Source organism: Saccopteryx leptura, chromosome 6 (assembly GCF_036850995.1).
Source record: "Saccopteryx leptura isolate mSacLep1 chromosome 6, mSacLep1_pri_phased_curated, whole genome shotgun sequence".
In the NCBI taxonomy this organism is placed as follows: Eukaryota; Metazoa; Chordata; class Mammalia; order Chiroptera; family Emballonuridae; genus Saccopteryx; species Saccopteryx leptura.
In genome coordinates, this window is record NC_089508.1 from 74,838,610 (window position 1) to 74,850,035 (window position 11,426).

Below are 11,426 nucleotides of genomic sequence, written 5' to 3' on the forward strand. Positions count from 1 at the left end.
GCTTGTACCGCTGTTTGTAAGCTAATTGTTAAACTGTCAAGAGTTTGCAAATCAGTTGTTAAACAGCCATTAAAATTTCAAATTTTAAACTTACAAGAAAATGTTATGTTTTTAAAAAGCAATAAATACTCAATACTTTCTTTTTCTTTTTTTTTCCTACATTTTATAATTATATATTGTCTCGAGGCTATCCATGCCTACTGTCTCTGTGTGGAGGAAGTACTATAGGATAGTATATGATAGATAAAATGGCTACTCAGCTACCATTCCAGGAACAATGAGGCCCAAAGGAAGAAGGGTTGGAAACAGAACATTCTCACTCCCCACTGTGAGGTTGTAGTTAACCTGCTTGCTATTCTCTCTCTTAATGGCTTCCTGGCCTTTAATTTGAAACTTAGCACAAAGTTTACCTTTGCAGGAATGTCAGGAAAAGCTTGCATTGGGGAGGGACCTGACAATTAGGAAAGTTTAAATCACAATAGTTGTTTAAAGAGCCTAGCCACAGGATTTACTGTGGAAAGTTAAAGCCTGTAAGTGAATTAGAAACTTATATCACAAATCCTAAATCTTTACTTTGTAGCCTAAACAAAACAGAATCCCTGTGAAAATTTTCACAAATAATTCCCAGGGGCTCCAGGACCCAGCTGTTCCTGGGAGACACCTGACCCTGGCTGTCTTGAAGATTTACCAAGGACACCAGATGGGACCACACTGATTAGGCCTGTGCTCCATCCATCAGAAGAATTTGCAAAGGAGGTGTTTCTGCAGCTGAAAGTTCCTACCTCCCACTCATCAAGTCGGTGACCAAGACCATAAACCAAGACATGCTAATCCGCCCCCAGCCCCTCTATCTAATGTTCCCTCCCACAGCTCGGGGCTGACACCCTCTGTCACTTTCAGCCCTCTTGCACCCAGGAATTTTTCAAATAAATTTTCCTTTTGGAACACACTAGCCTCATATGTTCAGTTTGGCTCTCAGTTTCTGCCTTTTAGTATAGCCTTTCCAAGTCTGAGTTCAGTGACTCATGGCTGGCCACCTGAAATGGAAACAACAGGAATATTTATACCATGGAAATCAATAAATGCTACCAATCGGGGCTTTTTGCCCCAAGGGCCTGTTATACTTGCTGGCCCACCAGCGTGCCTCGCCCAGTAAGGATTCCTGGATGCACGGTAGCCGGGAGGACAGAACGGCCAGCCTGGTGTTCCACCCACTCAGGACCATCTCAGCCAGACCAGCCAACACCCTTAACTCCCGCCAAGGCACAGCGGGGAGAGCCTGGCTCACCCGTGGGTGGGCAGAACTATCTGGAGGAATTCAGTGGAGAATAGCCAAGGTGTGGAGGGTACTAAGCAGAAATGAAATAAGTTAAGTGACTGAGCTGAAGAGAGAGTCAAGCCATGCAGGAAACCAGCCTTGTGAAGACACAGAGGGAAAACCAGAGTGTTGCGTTCTTGTGACCACAAAGGAGAAGTGAGCCAGGCACAGAGCTGAACTCTCTGACGCTGAGATTCGTGCAGGCTGCCCAGTGCTGGTGCTTCCCACTGACGCCAGGGCCCGGAGGAGCAGGGTGAAGGGGACAGACAGGAAGGAGGTCACAGGCCTCACTGTCCCGAGGTAGCCCCAGTCCTCCCTGACTCACTCTTCTGCCTGCTCCTTGAAAGTGCTTTTCTCTGGGGCATCCCAGCCCTCCTCTCCATATCCTGCCACATGCTTGCTCTGCATCTTCTTACTCACACCTAAGGTTTCCAGAATCTTCTATTGCTGGTGACACACCAGTTTCTATCTTGAGTGGGATGTCCCACAGGTACCCAAACTTATCACCTAGTCTTCCAAACCTGCGGCTCCCACAGCTCCCACCTTGGGGAGAGGCAGCAGTGAGCCCACTGCCAAACCTGGAAGGCCTCCTGTGTACAGCTGCCCTCTCTGCTCAGGGGAGCCCCCCTCGCCTCCTACTCTCCTCCTGAATCCACCCCCCCCAGGCCTCTGACCACTGCTTCTCAAAGTAAAATATGTTTTCTTTCACGTGAAAGATGCCTATGACACTGCATTTATTAAATAATAATATTACCCACTCTCAAAGTTTTAGATAAAATTTCCAATCATAATTTTACCCATTAAAGATGTACTAAGCCAGGGGTCCCCAAACTATGGCCCGCAGGCCGCATGCGGCCCCCGTCGCACTTCTGGAAGGGGTACCTCTTTTATTGGTGGTCAGTGAGAGGTCCTAGAGTACTGTATGTGGTGGCGCCGCAAAACGCAGCGTTGCTCACATACAGTACTACTACGGGTGACGCGGGACGCACGCATTACAGCTCAGGAAGTGTGTCATATCACTTGTTATGGCCATCAGTGATATGGAACCGGACATTGACCATCTCATTAGTCAAAAGCAGGCCCATAGTTTCCATTGAAATACTGGTCAGTAAAGTACAGTAAATTTACTTGTACTTTATTTTAAATATTGTATTTGTTCCCGTTTTGTTTTTTTACTTTAAAATAAGATATGTGCAGTGTGCATAGGAATTTGTTCATAGTTTTTTTTTTATATGCAGCCCTCCAATGGTCTGAGGGACAGTGAACTGGCCCCCTGTGTAAAAAATTTGGGGACCCCTGCACTAAGCAGTTGCTGGTGCACCGTGCCAGGCACCAGGGATGCAAAGGTGAGGAGGGCCCGGCCCTGGCCCTGAGACTCACACCTACTAGGTGCCAGTCACACAGGATGGATCAAAACACCACCCCCAAGGTAAGGCCCACAGTGGAATGAGCACACGATCCAACAGGCCCTTACCTTGGTGGTAAACCCGCCAAACCGGAAGACTCAGCATCCTTCTTGTGCCTCAGTCCCTCTCACTCTTATGTCCACACAGTCCCTGGACCCTGGAGCACATCTTAAACTCTCAGATCTGTGCGGCCCCCTTAGCTCCACAGCCACAGCTTGAGTTTAGGTCACTACCCTCTGCTCCCTGGACCTCTGTCTCCAGGTCTCCACACCAAAGCCAACAGGGGATTCCCAGAGCACAAGACTGGCCAAGTCATTCCCTTACCTGAAACCCTCTGTGGTTCCCATTGCCCTCAGGATAACACCCAAACCCGTCAGCAAGGTGTCACAGCCCTTTCTGATCAAACTCCCATTAACACAAGAATTATTTCTCATTTATTTGTACACTTAACACCAACTTAACTGAACACTATGTGCTGGGGACATTGTGCGAGTACAGGAATCCTGCAAGAGCATAATACACACCGTCCCCTCTCCTGAACTCGTGGTCCAGCAGGGGACACACATATTAAGTGATACGCAAATAATTATTTGATGAGTACAAAACGATCATTTTCTTGTCAACTCCCTGCTTCTACCACAATCAACTCCTCGCAATCAACCACAATCAGCTCTTCACAGCATTGGCCTTCCAGCCCTGCCTGGACTGCTCCCTCTCCTGAGCTGCCATCCAGGCTCTCTCCTCCTGAGGGGCTCCCCTGAACCTCCTGGCTGATCCCATGGGATCCTGCTCTCACCGCCGTGGGAGCGCACGGACAGGCACTGTGTCCCCCAGACCTACGCGGGACTCGGCGCTGTAAACTAAACCCTCGGCAAATGTTTGTAGTGTGAATGACTGCGAGGTACTCATACTCCATGTACGAGCATTTGCATTTAAAAAAAATAATTGGCCCTGGCTGGTTGGCTCAGTGGTAGAGCGTCAACCTGGCGTGCAGGAGTCCCGGGTTCGATTCCCAGCCAGGGCACACAGGAGAAGCGCCCATCTGCTTCTCCACCCCCCCCCCGGCCCTCCTTCCTCTCTGTCTCTCTCTTCCTCTCCCGCAGCGAGGCTCCATTGGAGCAAAGATGGCCCGGGTGCTGGGGATGGCTCCTTGGCCTCTGCCCCAGGCGCTAGAGTGGCTCTGGTCGCAGCAGAGTGACGCCCCAGAGGGGCAGAGCTTCGCTCCCTGGTGGGCGTGCTGGGTGGATTCCGTTCCGGTGCATGCGGGAGTCTGTCTGACTGCCTCTTCCTGTTTCCAGCTTCAGAAAAATACAAAAAAAAAAAAAGTAGGGAGCAGCCCTGTCATCCACCTACTCTAGAAGCCTCCTGTCTCATCTGGAAGAAGGCTCTGTTCTGTCTGGGGGACCTCACCCTCAGCAGCTAGTCCACAAAAACCCACACTCTACCCTGAGTGTCCTCATTCCTGGGAATCACGGAGTTGGAAGATCACCTGATCCACCCCTTTTCATTTCACAGGTGATGAAACTAGGGTCCTGAGAAGGAATTAAGTGCCCAATGTACCAGTCATGCTTTAAAACAAACAGAAAAGGCAGGTCTGACCCCAACCTTCCCAGCTGGTTTAAACTGGAAAGTTACAAATGAAATGCACAGGGATCACTGCCACCCCCACTGCACCTCCTCCACTCCCCTTCTCATTCGTCTGCCCTTCTGCCCCGGAAGTGGGGACAAAGCTTGGCTCAGTTTGACGGGCCTCTCCTAGGCAGGGACCAGGAGGAGGACACAGCACGGTGACAGGCGTCGGGAGTCGCCCGGGCGAGGAGCGTCTGCCAGGCCAGCCTTAAAGAAGGAAACCAAGCACAGGTGTGTTCCTTTATCTTCCTGGCTCACAAACAGGACAGGATGAAGCGCAGCCTTTCAGCCCCGCCCCCCAGCCTGCCCCACTCAGCCACAACCTGCCTGCCCAGCCCCATGTCCCTCCGCTCTGGACCCCACGCTCCTTTCTGCCCATCACCCCGTCCTCTTATTGCCCCACACCCTCTCGGCCTCTCAGCTTTGTGGGTGCTCTTCCCACTGCCTCAAATGCCCTTCCCTGCTTCCTCATATGACAAGCTCAAAGGTCATCTGCCATCCTCCGTGTGACTGTTTCCCTCCCCTCTCCTCTTCCTCAGTGTGCCCGAAGTGCTTCTGTGCCAACTTTGTCGCATAATAAAGAAAATACAAGATCACGGGTCTGTCCCCACTAGACTCTCAACCCCTCGACGACAGCAATAGTGCCTTTATCTTCAAATTCGTACAGCCGCCTGACCTGTGGTGGCGCAGTGGATAAAGCGTCAACCTGGAAATGCTGAGGTTGCCGGTTCGAAACCCTGGGCTTGCCTGGTCAAGGCACATATGGGAGTTGATGCTTCCAGCTCCTCCCCCCCTTCTCTCTCTCTGTCTCTCCTCTCTCTCTCTCTCTCTCTCTCTCTCTCCCTCTCCTCTCTAAAATGAATAAAAACAACAACAAAAAAAATTCATACAGCCCAGCACACTATAGACACTCATAAAAAAGGGAATACATTGCTAAAAGAAATTAATATATGGACTCCTGGATTTTTTCCAGAGCTAAATTAGGAGCAAGTCTTAATATTACACAAGGATCCCTTTCCGACTCATTTATTCAACAAGTATTTATTGAGTACGAGGCACTGTATACACAGAGTCCTGGGGACTCAGAGCTGGAGCTGACACAGGGAGTCAGTGTTTCGGAGGCACAGACAAGGCAGTGAAGAGTACAGATTATAAAGGAATGGCCCACACTGACTGACCACAGCGGTTATGAACAGGTCATCACAGTTAACCCCACACGGGCTCTACAAGGCAGGCACTTTTCATTATTATTTTCCCTTTACAGATACAGAGATTGATGCTTTTTGAAGTGGAGAGACTTGTGATGGCACAGCTAGTAACAGAGGCAGGATTTGAACACAGGCTCCCCCAGGCCCTACACCCCCAAACAGAAAGATCTGCTACAAGCCTACCTCATTTTACTGTGTGCCACAATTTTTAAAAATTGAAGTCAAGACCCTTCACCAGCAAAAAGATCACAACTTGTTTTATTGTGGCATTCTAGAACCAAACCGGCAATACGAGGTGTGCCTGTGTAAGGGTTTTACTTTCTTAACGGCCCTCAAAACTGTCTGCAAAAACTTGGAGAGCTTAAAAATCACTAATGCTACCCTGGCCCCACCCCAGAGATTCTGATGCAGTTGGCCTGGTGTGCAGCCTGAACACCAGGAATTCTAGTGCACAGCCAAGGTTGAGGGCCCCTGCTCCAAGTGGAGGAGTTCTGTGTCAGGTGTATAAAGTGAGACCCACCTGTGGCCAACACGTTCCCTGGTTGGGTCAGGTCCTGTTTGTGGAGACTCAGAGCTTTCCTGTCCTCTTGGGAGGGCTCCAGACATTGTGGGCAGGGCTGCGCTTCCTCCCTCTAATTCTCTCGGTATCTCACCAGTCGTGACCTTCCTGTGGCCTTACAGTTGCCAAAGACATCTTCTTGGGGAAATTCCATGAGTTTTCTAGGGTGCCGCCCAGCTTTTAGTATGAAGGAGCCAAGTTCTCTGGGTCACAGTGAAGACATATGATGTGAGAATCCCGGGTGGGCAGTTTGTGGGCTGCAAACTTGACACAAGCAGGAAAGGACAGGGGAAATACCCCACAGCCCACAGATCCCAGTTGGCAGGCTCTGTGGAGCAGAGCAGGAAGGAGGTTCCTGGCTTCACCGTCTGACTGATGCCCTGGACTGCTCACACTAGCAGGCTCCGAGGGACAGTGAGGATCTCCAGAGCCAGTGAAGCCAGACTATGTGGTTGCAGCAAGCAAGACTGGGTTTCCCCTCCCTAGGCCCAGCCAGTGACACAGGAAACAGTACTGAAAGTGGAAAATGACCTCAACTTCCTTGCCCACTGGGGAGCATGACTTCTCAGAAGCATAGAGAGCCCAGGGCCCAGTGGGACGCAGGGTGGCAGCGTGGTGTACATGTGTGGGGTACACAGGACAGTGTCCTCATTCACTGGATGCCCTGAGCTTCCTGTTCCTCCAGAGGTGTTGTATCATTTCACTGAATCCTCCCCAGCTTTTCAGCTACAGAGAGGTTGGGGCTTCTCCTAATCACAAGGTCCCTCAGTCAGCACAGCTGTGTTCATGGCTAGGTGCCCAGGGTGAATGGACATGTGCGGCCATCTCTGAGCTCTCTCCCAGTGCTGAAACTTCCTGCCTCTCAAGTCCTTAGACAATTTACAACCACGCGAGCGATTACTTAGGGTGGTTGCATCTGTTCTTCTAATGTTGAGGGCTAGGGTGCGTCGTGAGGTTTCCTCACACTGAGACCATGAGAAACAGCTCCCTTCACAGGGAGGACTGCAAGGTAAGACACCAGAGCTGCCACAGCAGAGGGTGGGTCTGAGGTCGAGCCTGTACTCATTTTGCAGGGCAGAGACCCTGTTTTCTTTATCTTTGTAGAAGCCCCCTCCCCATATTACCTACATGTCACATGGCAGGTGCTCCGTACATGTTTTCGGAATGATTAAGTGGCTAGTCCTTTTGCAAAAACTCGAGCCATAATTGACCACTAGCATACTTAATCTCAAGGTTTTTAAGTTTTCATTTCTTCAACAAATAATATAATAGCAGCTGGCCCTGCTATAGACAGGCACGAGCCAGCTGCTGGTGACCCAATGGCGAGCAAGGAAAGAGCTCCCCGTGGAGCTCCAGTTGTGTGGCAGGGGGAATTCAGTTACCAAATGCATATAAAATGGCACTGTGCTTAGGTTAGTAAAGGAGAGGGCCACAGGGCTATGCAAGCACAGGCAAAAGGGTCTGCCCAGGGCCAGGTAAAGCTTCTGTGAGGAGGAGGCCTGCACAGCGATCCACCTGTCCGTCCATTATGGACCCTGTTCCAGAGTTTACTCAGCAAGGAGCCGGGTGCACCTTTGCTGCTTGAGTAATTTAAGGTCCCACTACCAAAAGAAAAACAGGCCCTGAACGCTGAGCTCAACATAATTCTAGATATAAGTTTTCTAGTCAATAGGAAAAATAGTTTTGGGGTTTTTTTTTTATGCAAAGTGGCTTAAACTGAAACTGACCTCTCCCTGCGTGACTGAGGTGGTTTTCGGAGAGGGAATAAGCCAGCTCTCCAGGAACTGTAGGGACAGACACACCCAGGTTCCCAGCACCGCAGGGCCCTGCAGCCCAGGCACCTCCCAGGCCCCTCCTTCCCTGATCGTGGGGCCCTGTGGGGATGCCCTCCTCAGTGCCAGCTCCTCCGCAGTCAAAGGTCCACAGGGGACAACCCGGGACAGACGTTCCCTAAGGTCAGTGCAAGGCAAGGCCAAGGGCAGACCTGGAGGAGGGACCTTCAGATCAGCCAGAGAAAGGACACGAACAAAAGGGTCAACGATGACAAAACTAGTGGAGTGGCGACTGGTCCCCCTGATGCTTTGCCTCTGGGGCCCTTTCCCCTTCTCAGGGCTCTCAGCTCACAGTAACCGCCTGGCTCTGGGCATGTGCCACTCCTCCCCCCACATCAGATTCTTTCTGGCCTTCTACTCTTGACTGGCTTCTCTCCACCTCCACTCCCTCAATAACCTGGGGCACCAGGGGCTCCGTGACTGCCTCTCAGGTGTGTGTCTGTGGCTCTACCTCCTGTTTATCACTTCAAGCTCCTGAGAGAGTGATCAACCCAGTAAAACCTTTTCAGGTGGGGGACCCATGGGGTCTTTGAGAAGGGGACTGAAACCCTGCAGATCCTCTGAGGTCCAATCTCCTCCCCTTCTCATCCTCTCTGTGTCCTCCTGCTCAAACTGTTTTTCCTTTTGGCTGTAAAGATGGCCACCTTCTACATCATCACAAATTCTCCCCAACTCCGTGGCTTAGAACATAAACTCTGTGCTCAGTTTCCTGAGCTTTGTCCTCCAAAGGAAAATCTCTCCCAACACACTGCATACATATGCATACTGGCTTTCAGGCTATGATCTCAAGTAGGGATCTGAAGCACTATGTTGAAACTTCTTTGTTCTAGACATTCTCAAACTTTAGCCATATATTTAAAAAAAAAGAAATTAAAAAGGCAAGTAAAGCAGCCTGACTAGTAGTGGCATAGATGATAGAACATTGACCTGAGATGCTAAGGACCCAGGTTCAAAACCCCAAGGTCACTGACTTGAGCGCAGTCTCATCTGGCTTGAATGCAGACTCACCAGCTTGAGTGTAGGGTTGCCAGCTTGAGCACGGGATCATAGATATAACCCCATGGTCGCTGGCTGGAGCCCAAAGATTGAAGGCTTGAGCCCAAGCTCACTGGCTTGAGCAAGGGGTCATTTACTCTGCTGTAGCCCTCTGGTCAAGGCACATATGAGAAAGCAATCAATCAACTAATGTGAAGCAATTGTGAGTTGATGCTTCTCATCTCTCTCCTGTCTGTCTCTCTCTCACTAAAACAAAACAAAACAAAGCAAAACAGAATCGTGGGCCCTCCTCCCCCACCCTGAGATTTGAATCCACTTGGCCTGGTGCGGTCCCAGAATCTGCCTCATCCCCCCGTGATGCTGACCCTGCCAGTCCAGCAGCCTGCACTTAGAGAAGGTCTGTTCTTGCATCTCAGCCCTTCCCTCAAGGAGAGGAATGCTCGTGGCTTAAAGCTGAAGGGAAGAGCAATGAGGAAATAATGCAGGAGTGAAGTATCTTGTGAAAATATTTCTAAATATTAACCAACCTCACAGCTCCCCACTGAGATGAACCCCTCTTTGCAAAACAAGGTTCTGAGAAGTTAGGAAACTTGCCCAGGTCCCTGGAGTCAGGTGCTAAACTGTCCATTTGTGCCTGGCACACTGAGTCGATTGTGAAGCTGAACTAATGTAAGATTTTATTGTTACCGGCAGAGCCACTGCCATCTGTCCTGGCGTGGGTGGGTGGAGACAGTGTCATCTCTGCAGAGAAATGATGTTCACAAACGTGTGTGATCTACCCACAAGGCTGATAAATCCACCACTCCTCAGGTTAGGGAGCCGGAGTCAGGGTAACTGAAGAGGCAGCCAGGGCAGCCTGGCCACAAGAAGCCTGGCCCTGGAGCGGATTTGTGGCAGGGATAGTCTTGTTGCTATGGTAACTGTGCTCAGCCTCCCTCTGCAGGTGGTAACACCTGTATCACGCAGACACTAGATTAACCAAGTATCTGGACTCCACTCCTAGTTCTCTTCTTTTTTTTTTTTTTTTTCATTTTTCTGAAGCTGGAAACGGAGAGAAAGTCAGACAGACTCCCGCATGCGCCCGACCGGGATCCACCCGGCACACCCACCAGGGGTGATGCTCTGCCCACCAGGGGGCGATGCTCTGCCCATCCTGGGCGTCGCCATGTTGCGACCAGAGCCACTCTAGCGCCTGGGGCAGAGGCCACAGAGCCATCCCCAGCGCCCGGGCCATCTTTGCTCCAATGGAGCCTTGGCTGCGGTAGGGGAAGAGAGAGACAGAGAGGGAAAGCGCGGCGGAGGGGTGGAGAAGCAAATGGGCGCTTCTCCTGTGTGCCCTGGCCGGGAATCGAACCCGAGTCCTCCGCACGCTAGGCCGACGCTCTACCGCTGAGCCAACCGGCCAGGGCCACTCCTAGTTCTCTTTACAACAAACCTACTTGTCCACTACCAGCTCTAGCCCAACTTTCAGTCTCCCGTTTTTTTGGGAAAATCAAATCAACTAAAATATAGAGCAGTGGTCCCCAACCGGTTTTGGGCCACGGACCGGTTTAATGTCAGAAAATATTTTCACGGACTGGCCTTTAGGGTGGGACGAATAAATGTATCACATGACCGAGACAAGCATCAAGAGTGAGTCTTAGACGGATGTAACACAGGGAATCTGGTCATTTTTAAAAAATAAAACATCGTTCAGACTTAAATATAAATAAAAAGGAAATAATGTAAGTTATTTATTCTTTCTCTGCGGACCGGTACCAAATGGCCCACGGACCAGTACCGCTCTGTGGCCCGGGGGTTGGGGACCACTGATATAGAGGATACGGTTATTGCATATGGTGAGGGAAATTATGCTCGCCAGTTATTTCTTGAGGTGAGGTAGCCAGTAAATGTGGAGAGAACACCTTTTTTTTTTTTTTTTGTATTTTTCTGAAGTTGGAAACAGGGAGGCAGTCAGACAGACTCCCGCATGTGCCCGACCGGGATCCACCTGGCACGCCCACCAGGGGGTGATGCTCTGCCCATCTGGGGTGTCGCTCTGTTGCAACCAGAGCCATTCTAGTGCCTGAGGCAGAGGCCACAGAGCCATCCTCAGCGCCCGGGCCAACTTTGCTCCAATGGAGCCTTGGCTGCGGGAGAGGAAGAGAGAGACAGAAAGGAAGGAGAGGGGGAGGGGTGGAGAAGCAGATGGGCGCTTCTCCTGTGTGCCCTGGCTGGGAATCAAACCCGGGACTCCTGCACGCCAGGCCGAAGCTCTACCACTGAGCCAACTGGCCAGGGCCTCTTTTTTCTTTTTTGCGGTATAATTCACATACCATAAAATTCACCCCTTTTTAGTATACAGTTCAAGTATACTGGCCCAAGTAGAACCTTCTAGGGTGACAGAAATGTTCAGTAGCTTCTTTTGCATGCTGGTTTAATGAGTGCGTATAGTAATTATCAAAGCTCTTCTAACTGAAAAATTAAGACCCATATATT

The 11,426-nt window shown here is 50.5% G+C and overlaps 1 long non-coding RNA gene across 1 annotated transcript in view; it reads right to left on the reverse strand.

Moving 5' to 3' along the window:
- The window catches only part of LOC136407716 (uncharacterized), a 55,785-nt gene extending 49,472 nt beyond the window's left edge, over positions 1–6,313 (reverse strand). The window contains exon 1 of the long non-coding RNA XR_010751998.1: positions 6,082–6,313. This is a non-coding gene — a long non-coding RNA (uncharacterized lncRNA). The remainder of the gene's footprint in view (positions 1–6,081) is intronic.
- Between the last annotated feature and the right edge of the window lie 5,113 nt (positions 6,314–11,426).